Genomic DNA, 6603 nt, shown 5'->3' with positions numbered 1-6603 from the left:
ATTGAGCGGGATTTGTGGGCAGTTTGTGTGCTTTAATGGGCAAGAGGAGGCACCCGATCTCACCACTGGCAGGGCCTGCGGCTGTGGACTCATGAAGAAATTACTGTCAAAAGCCATCATGGTTTTAATAGCCTCTGGCCCCGCTGCGGCTTCCCCCTGGCCCTTGGAGGGGCTCTGGTCCATGGGTAAACAGAGTGAGGACGGCCTGCACCCTGGGACTCTCTCCTGCTCTCTTACTGCTTCCCCTGGTGTGGCCCAAACACCCCAGCGGTCCAGCCAGCGCCGCAGGACACCGCCAGTCATTACACTCACGAAAATTAATTGCTAGAAGAGGTGTGACTTTTTAATGGGTGCTAAAGAAAAACAAGTGTGTTAAGTGTTTTTGTATGGGACTGGCAGCTCTCACACAACCCTCTCTAAAACTTTATCCCCCTTAAAAGGATTTTATTTGTTGCGGATAAGCACTAGTTGTGCACTTTGGGAAATATGCATATTTGCTTTCTTACCAAGATAAATAGGGAGACTGATACCACTCTACTATCTGAGCAATAAATATTACGTTACAGCTTGTTGGCTGTAGCCTTAACAGAGAAAAGTTTTTCTTATATCTCAATTATTTTATCAAGAAAAAAACAAAGAAACAATATTGTGGAATTTCTTAGCTTTGCAGCCAACACACACCTGCAAAAAAAAACTTTAAAATGATTTTACACTTTGGATTATATATGGATTAAACAAATGGGATATAAAGATTTATTTAGTGAGCTCTAAAGGTGCTGCTGGGGTGCTTTTGTAAACTTCAGACAGAGCCAGGAGAGCTGTTCCACCTATTTCCAGTCTATGCTATGAGCCACTGACACTACCCAAAAGGGATGAGGGATCTTCTCATTTTATTCCCTGCAAGCAAAGTCAGTAAGCACAGTCCCCAAAAGGTCAGTATTATTATTTCAAAGCAAACACAGCTGAACTTGGCGGCCGAATTGGCCAAATGAAACATGAAGTAGTGTATTTTCTGATGATAGCAGCCATCTGTATAAGCCATGCAGCTGATATTTTCCTCCTCACTGCATCAGATACTTAGCATCTGCTTTTGTTGTCTAGACTGTTGCACAGCCGCATTAGCCTTCCTCAGCTGAGATGGACAAAAACAACATGAGTGGTTCTTGCCAGACAGCCAACTGAGCAAGATAAAATGTTCTGCCTGAGCGAGAGACTATGTAGTGTCTGGGGGAAACTGAAGGGAATGTCTTCTTCTTCTTCTTCTTCTTCTTCTTCTTCTTCTTCTTCTTCTTCTTCTTCTTCGCTTGTCTGGTGAATCGAGCAGCTTTTCTCATTTATGCGTTCCAGCTGAATGGGGCAGCTGCCAAGTTGAGGATCTGGCCTGACATCAGAATTTCCCGGGGTGATAAAGAGACTCTTGTTTGAATCACAGTTAATAGACAGAGGGAGAGAAAAAAAAGCTGTGATACTGAGAGAGTGATATGGGCAATTAGAGGAGTGAAATTTCCAGTAGACAAGAGACAGAGTTGTGCATGTGTGCACGACCTTCACACCTACAAACACCCACTAATTACACACAGATGCTGTCACACAATAGATGTGTAGATTTTAAATTAACAGTGTTACAGTCACAGTGCATAATAATGGGCAGACCACAAATCTGTATATTGTTAAAAAAAACTATGTAACCTTTGTGCACAGAGCCACAGGCCTGCAGATCTGGACATAACAATATTTGCTTTCATTCTTGAATATTTGGGGGGATTAAAACCTCTGGGCCTGGGAGCTGGAGGGTAGGTGCGCATGTGGGGGGTACTCGTCCTTTAATCTCATTCTCACAGTGTCTACCTTTGACAAAGCAGTATCCCATTTGAGCCTGACCAAGGCTGAGAGGGAGAGAGCCGCTAGAAAGGGTTAGCAACTGATGGGTGGGAGAAGGAGAGAGAGCGAGTAAGGCAATGAGGGGTATACTGTGAAGGAGGGAGGTAAAGAGTTGGTGGTGGGGTGTGTGTGTGTGGGGTGGGGGGGTGCTGTCGGGCCTAAACTCAAGGGATTAATGGGGTGACTTCTCCTCTGGAATGTTCCACTGACAGCCAAGACCCGCCCACCCACAGCTGCCTGCCACAGACAGGTGCACGGCCGAGGCGAGGCTCTTGGTGGGTGGATGGGTGAGAGAGTCAGGGTGGGTGAGGGGGTCGACGAGGCGGGTGGGTGGGGGGGGAACAGACCTTCAAACGTAAGCACGAACTGATGAGTTTATCAATAAGACAATTGGGCCAAGAAAGTCCTCCCTGGAGCATTTCAAAGCAAAACCTGTCCATCAACCTGCAGAGATTACCACCTGGAAAAAAGGGAATCGTTCCCAACAGATAATTGTAGAAAGATTATTGCATAATTCAAATCATCTCTTGAGGGTTTCCGCACCAACAGGTCAGGATTTAGAGATTTCAGATTTGATTTAACTGCCCACAAACACCACGCTGGCGCAGATTTGAGAGTCAGCTGAATTTGCGGCCTGGTGAATGTGGAAACTCAACACTGAGCCTTCGCCAACGAGCAAAACTCAACAAGTTACGGATCGACCCCGCACACAAGCCTCTCTGTTGATCTGCACACCAGAACAATACCTGTGTATCTCAGTCAAGTCATTTCATCAATGTGCTGTATGCAAAGCAGCCATCGTAGCATTTGACACACACACACACACAGACACAACAGTAAGTGAATTCATTTGTCCTGCCATAATTTATGTTTGGGAATGTACAAGAGCCTGCCCGTGCTTGCTGTGCAGTGTTAAGTATTACTTTGCAGAAATGGAAGACAAAGGATTAATTTGCCACACAATTATTTCTATGTTGCATTAGTTTCATGTCGTAAACGCACCGGGGGTCTAAGTAATATCCTCCGGCTCCGGTTATGTCAAGTAGCGACAAAAGACAATAAACACAGCCGCTGATCTGCAACAATCCCGAGTTCAGAAGTGAAGAAAAATCCCTCACACGTTTCCCTTTGAAGCCGGTGGGATTCCTGTAGGTAGCACGACTGTGCCTCTAAGATGTTTGATTGATAGAGGGTCTGTGAAATCTGACTCTTTGTTTTGCTCTCTCTTTGGTGACCTGCCCTGTCATGCCTTGTTTTGAGAAGCAGGTAGTCTATCCAAACACGGATAGGTGAACACCGGGGGACAACACAGCGCTCAGGTGGCAGGACTTGAGTCTCGGAGAGGTCAAAGGTGATGGAGACAGGTCATTCTGACATCCAGGTGGATGCTGTGGAGGAGCATCAGGGACTTTTGGGTTCTGAGTTACCAAGAGCAAGAAGAGGGGAAAAAACAGGTGAGATGTAAAATATTTGCACACATTGAAGCAGTTATTTTTTGCTGTTGCACTTTTCTGTCAACAGTCAAGACTGAAACTTCCAGTCTCTTTGGTGATCGTCTGACTTTTTCTCTTATGTGAAATTTATTTCAATCTGCGTTCATGTCCCCCTGGTGATGAATCCTAAACTTGATCCCTTATATTTTCCTCCTACTGTACCTCCTGCCACTGTGACATGTGAGATCGAAATGTTAATGAACTGCATCAATACAGTGTTTTACTGCTCTGACCACTTAGAGCACTTTGCACTACTAGTCTCTGGACTTCATGGCCCTGTCATCAATAATTTAAATGTTCTACTCTTTCTACTATTTTTATTTCATATTATTTTATCATACTAAACTAATATATTTTAGCATTTTGGTTCAAGCACAGTAGTGCACAGACAGCCACTAGCATAGCATTTTTATGGTACACATACGGTTATGTTTTTATTCTTTTCGTTTTGGGGATTTTTATTTTCGCTTTCTATGTTACCATTTTTAAAGTTGAACATTTTTTTGCTGATGCAATAACCACATTTTCCAACGGAAAACAATAAAATTCATACTGCTGTAACTTTATACATTTGTCAAGCGTCAAATAGGAAATGAAAAGATCTCCCCACCTGGATCAAGATTAGGGTTCTCTCTTTCATGTGCTCACATTAAGTGTTCTCTATTTTGAAACTCAGGCTACATCAAATCTATGGTGCCTTACAGTCTTTGCGATTATACAGGATGGATTTTCAGTTGGCCACAGTAGTGAGGAAGATGGTGTTGACAAAGCAGGTGTGTCTCTGCCACCCCACCATCCAGGCTGTTTTGGGCAGATCATCCAGGCATGTGTGCAGACCACCAGGCAAGGCTTTGTACTTTCCCTGGAAGAGCCTGACTGCTGAGCTCTGGCTTTAAACATGTCCAGGACAAAGCAGCAACTCATCTCATAGTCACTCACTGCACATGACCAGAGTAACACAGAAGTAGATTAACAGATCACTAAATCACACGACCAGATGCTACAGGGGGGGGGAAAAACTCGACAGGCCAACAATAAAAGCGTCTTATGTTTCATTTCCTTATTAATCCTCCATAACTCCACATCTGTAATTGAAGACTATAATTTTTGCTTTAACAGTGCAACAGTTTTCATTGGACTCAAGTCAAACTCTGCTTGGGTAAAATGTGAATTTACCCAAATTCTAGTTTGTGACATGAATCCTATAGATTTAATATGTCTGAGTAAGACAGTGAACATACATCGTCCTGTTGCACCCCTCATCCTCCCTGCATATGGTTCTCATATTGTTCTAATCTTCCTCCTTTTTTTTGTCAATGGTGAGTAAGACAATTTAATGATATATTAGATTTTCTGAATCCAACAAAGCTACAAATCATGAAGGCCTAGTGGTCACATTGTTCAGACGTGGGGAGCAGTCAGTCGCTGTAATCCACGCTGAAATGCCCCTGAAAGAGGCTCTTGTTGCCGCCCTCCTTCCCCTCCACCGGCTGCAAAACGTTAGAAGTCAGGTTATGTGAATGTCCAGTGTCAGAGGGCTGCTTAAATGGCTTTAGTTTTGAATGTCTGTATCAGAGCAAAGACTCGCCTTTCTACTGAAGTTGCCTCAGATCTGGGTTCTGGAGGCCTGAGAGCGAGACCATGGTTGGATGAAGAAACACTGTTGTACCAAGGCAGATTTAGTTACCTTTGGGCATGCACAGCCAGAACAGACCCATTTTCAGTCTTTGTGCTAAGGTAACTGGCTGCTGGCAGGAGCTTTAAAGTGCTCAGACATCGGCCTCCTGTTATACTATTAATCCTCTAATTCTTGGAAAGAAGGCAAATAGGCATAGCTCCTAAAAGATCCCAAAAAACTACTCTTTAATTCAATTTTTATTCAAATTTATAGATTTAATTAATCATTGGCTTTGTTGCAGTTTCTCTTTTGCATGCTAGGCTATATTTGTGGATTACAAGTAGCCTACTGTATTTTACAAGAGTATAATGATGAAGGAGAAATGTCAAAATGTGACTCAACATTTGAAATCCATACCCAGATATATTTGCGTGTGAAAAACCAAAAACATCTCAGTGTAGTCTCCTCCGTCATGCTTCTTCTCTCTGGACCTTGAATCTTTTGCCTCACTGTTTACTTAGTAACACTATCGCCAGGTAGCCTACTACATCTGTAGCTTGGTAAAACTAACATGTGAATGGAAATATGGATGGTCAGTCAGTGCTAAATTTAAATGAGACAGTTAAAATCAAACAATCTTCCTGTATTTCAGCAAAAATAAACTTGCATGCAGAGTTTCAGAATGTCTGCTTGGTATTGTTAATGAACTTAAAACAACAGCAAAAGGTTTGATAGTGTGTCCAGTTGGCTGTGCTATCCACAAGTTTCTGAACGTCATCTATGGGCAAACCCGGAAGCCGGTTCTGCCGGTTTGGTGGAATTGTACGTTTCCGTTTCCATGGTTTTCAGGCGTTGTCATAGCTTTTAACACGGATGTCAATTTGTGTGATATCCACTGTTAAAAGCTGGTGTCATGATCCATGCGTTTTACAGATTTTCATTGGAGAAGAAAAAAAAAATCCATGCATTTACCGCGACTACTGAAACCATGGAAACGTAAACATAAAATTCCACCGGAAGAGCAAAACCGGCAAAACAGGCTACGTTTTTGACGTTCGGAAAAAGGTGGATAGGCAAAGTAGAGAGAGATGACTATATGACATCACAAAGTTACAGAAGTCCTGACAGCTCATTTTAGGGTAGTTTCGGAGTACACATACACAAGTTAAGATTCTTTCACAACCTTTAGGTAACACCTATATACATTTTTTTTAAATAAAAAAACATATAAATCTTACCCTTTAAGGTGCATAATCAAAAAAATACAGTTTCCACAGTCCTGGTGGTGTGGCCCAAAACACAAAATGATAATGATTTGTTTGAAAACTACAAGAACGAATTTGCAGTTCATATGTCATATAGTTATGTAAGATGTATATGATTTAAACCTCTAATAGAAAAGACGCATTCATAATTTTCAATACCCAATGACATTCCTCCTTTTATAATTTCTTGTTACTGTTATGACATGCCATCCATTACTACAGAAACCTGGCTCCTACGCACCGCAACCAGTTACATTCAAAGACCTGCAGAGGTGTGGCCAAGTGATGAAACCTCCCTTTTAAGGTGGACGAGGCATGTCAACAAATGGCAAAGCATGTTATGACA

The sequence above is a fragment of the Trachurus trachurus genome, assembly GCF_905171665.1.
Source record: "Trachurus trachurus genome assembly, chromosome: 15".
Classification (NCBI taxonomy): domain Eukaryota; kingdom Metazoa; phylum Chordata; class Actinopteri; order Carangiformes; family Carangidae; genus Trachurus; species Trachurus trachurus.
The sequence above is the reverse complement of the archived record's forward strand: the minus strand, read 5'-3'. Positions refer to the sequence as shown.